Genomic DNA, 3,191 nt, shown 5'->3' on the forward strand with positions numbered 1-3,191 from the left:
GTGTCCCCCTTCTTATCCCATGGTGCACTGCTCCTTAGCTCCTCATGCCATCCCAGTCCTCTCCCCGGGACTGACCTCCAGACCCTGAACTCCAGAGTCTCCCAGCATCTCAGTCTGTAGTGTCTGTGCAGATGGTTCAGATGATCTGTGTGGCTATCACTCTGCTTTGCTGTTCTCAGTCCAGCTGCTGCACTTTTATGGCAACTTTGACATCCCACCCACTTGACTGATCATTTGTCAGTTAGGTGACTTCCAATGTTGTGGGTTCCTTTTCTCCTTCACAGCTCCCTCTAAGAAATGCTAGCCCCTTTCTGATTCCTTTTTTCTCTCTCTTTTTCTTTTCTTCTACCCTGCTATGTCAAAAGTCTCAGGCCCTTTTTCAAGGTTTAATTCTACTACAAGCATTCAGTTGATGTTCTGTGAGAGTAGTTTTACATGTTGGTGTATCTTTTTGGATGTGTTTGTGGAAGAAGGTGTGCTTGACCTCTTACTCCTCTGCTGTCTTTCTCCATCCCACCACTTAAGATTCTTATGTATACTTTTAGTAAATCCTAAATGCTTACCTTGTCAATGCAGTATCTACTTAATAAAGTCCTTTTGATAGTTTGCTGTGTTGTGATTCTATCTGTTGCACTCAATTGCCTGTGTCTTTGCACATTTAATAATGTGTACTCTTGTTTTATTATGCTTAAAATGTGTGGAAGAATATTTATTTGGGTAGTTCCTGTCATAGCTCATTGGCTATGGAGTTCTATTATGGCTCAGTGGTTAACAAATCTGAATAGTTTCCATGACGATGTGGGTTGAATCCCTGGTCCCATTCAATAGGTTAAGGATCTGGCATTACCATGAGCTGTGGTGTGGGTTGCAGATGCGGCTTGGATCCCATGTTGCTGTGGCTATGGTATAGGCTGGGAGCTACATCTCTGGTTCAACCTCTAGCCTGGGAAGTTACATGTGCCACTGGTGTGGCCCTAAAAAGACCAAAACACATACACACACAAAAAGAATATTTATTTGGGCCACTGTGAAGATTTAATTTGAAAGTGTATGTAAAACACTTGAACAGTGCCTGAAACTATTGACATTGGTTTGGAAGCCTGGATTGGACGTTTTTGATAACAGGGGATTTTAAGTGACTCAAAACAGGTAGGGTGCAGCAAACTATATTGAAACCCCATGACATAGTTTCAGTAACTGTCTTCAAATGTAAGGAGTTTCATATCCTTTTTAAGAGGAAAGGAATGATTGATAACATTTACCTGGTGCCCTTTTCCAGTTTTCAGCCTATCAAATTATAGAGGTTTGAACCTGGCTTGATTTAAAATGTAAACTTGAACACAGAGACTTCTCAGTTCTGTTGACTATGTATTCAATATGAGAAAAAGCAGTTGTTCAATAATTATTTATTGAATGAAGAATGAATGTCCATTGGTTTCTTTGAGAAAATACTTGGTTAATATGAGGGTTTGATGTATTATTGGAGCAGAATTTGAAAGACTGATTCATTCACCAATGATTAAGAGAAATACAGGGAGAGTAGCAAAATGTAAGACTTTTCATAGGACAGAGAACATGACTATAATATTACAGCAAGGTCATTGACATTTCTCACTTTCCCCAATTCCCAGCTGAGGCAAGAACAGCATGAGGAGGGAGAACCAGAGCCATGTGTCTGAGTTTCTCTTTCAGGGGTTCCCCATCTTGCCAGAGCAGCAGGGCATGTTCTTTGCCCTGTTCCTGGGCATGTACCTGACCATGGTGCTGGGAAACTGCTCATCATCCTGCTCATCAGGCTGGAGCCTCACCTCCACATCCCTATGAACTTCTTCCTCAGCCACTTGGTGCTCACAGACACCTCCCTTTCAACTGTCACTGTACCTAAGATGCTGATGAACATGAAGACTTAGCAACCATCCAACCCCTATTCAGGATGCATTTCCCAGATATGTTTTGTTCCCACTTTTTTGCCTGGGCAATTTCCTTCTGATGGTGATGGCTTATGACATGTACATGGCCATTTGTCAGCCTCTCTACTACAGCACCATCATGAGGCAGGAACTGTGTGTCTCCTTCTCTGGATCCTGGGTTGTATCCACACCTTGTTGCTCACCCTCCTCTTGGTCCAATTGTCTTTCTGTATGGACAATACCATCCCCCACTTCTTCTGTAACCTCAGTACACTCCTGAGGTTGAGCTGTTCAGACCCCTCCCTCAATGAGCTGGTCATCTTTCCTGTGGGAGGAAGCCTTTTTATCCTTCCTTTGAGTACTATCTTGGGTTCATTTATTCATATGGGGATTGCATTTCTGAGGGTCTCTTCCACCAGGAGAACCTTTAAAGTTTGTTCCACCTGTGGCTCCCACCTCTTTGTGGTGTCTTTATCCTATGGGACCCTTGCTTGTGTTTCCTTTTTATTCTCATCATTGGACTCCAATGACAAAGTCATAATCAGATCCATAGTGTATGCAGTAGTTACTCCCTTGCTGAACACCTTCATTTCCAGCCTCAGGAACAGAGACATAAAATAGGCCCTAAATACAGTTGTAAATAGGGCTAACTTCTTGAAGTTATAATCACTAAATCCTCTTATTGCAGTCAAGAGCACAGTGAGATATATCTCCTAAAATTAGCATATAGTTGGCAAATCTGTAACTTCAGGTGAACATGCATTCAACCATCAGATGTAGTGTTCATATGTCAGTAAGGTCCAGTTTTTTCTTGCATTGTTAATATTCCTTATCTTTAATTTTTTCTGCTTTTTCATCTTATAGTATGTGAAAAAGCCTATGCAAAATAGGTCACATAATTATGATTGCAGTTTTGTCTTTTTCTTGTTTTAGATATGTCAGTTTTTGCTTATATATTTTTTATATTATGTTGCTGAGAACACACTAATTTAACATCATGTTTTGCTCCTTATGGACTGATTTTTCTCTGTAAGATGTGCTGAAATTGGCTTGCATTGGCTTCAAGCTGATTGTGAACATCTCTTTTCAATTCCACAGTCAATGACACCTTGCTGGTGGTTTGAAATCAGCCATGATGGGCATTATTACCCTATGGAAATTGGCTAATGATAGAAAGTAATGCCCTCCTATGATAGGGAGCCTTCTCTTATTCATTGAACAGCACACCATTGCATTTATGGTTGAGGGGATATTTCTCTTTAGCCATGGCTCCATCCTCCC

The 3,191-nt window shown here is 41.1% G+C and overlaps 1 pseudogene; it reads left to right on the top strand.

Annotated features, from left to right (window-relative positions):
• Nucleotides 1-1,995: 1,995 nt before the first annotated feature.
• Nucleotides 1,996-2,531, top strand: LOC125120861 (olfactory receptor 1J4-like; annotated as a pseudogene).
• Nucleotides 2,532-3,191: the final 660 nt, after the last annotated feature.

This window comes from Phacochoerus africanus, chromosome 2 (assembly GCF_016906955.1).
Source record: "Phacochoerus africanus isolate WHEZ1 chromosome 2, ROS_Pafr_v1, whole genome shotgun sequence".
NCBI lineage: Eukaryota > Metazoa > Chordata > Mammalia > Artiodactyla > Suidae > Phacochoerus > Phacochoerus africanus.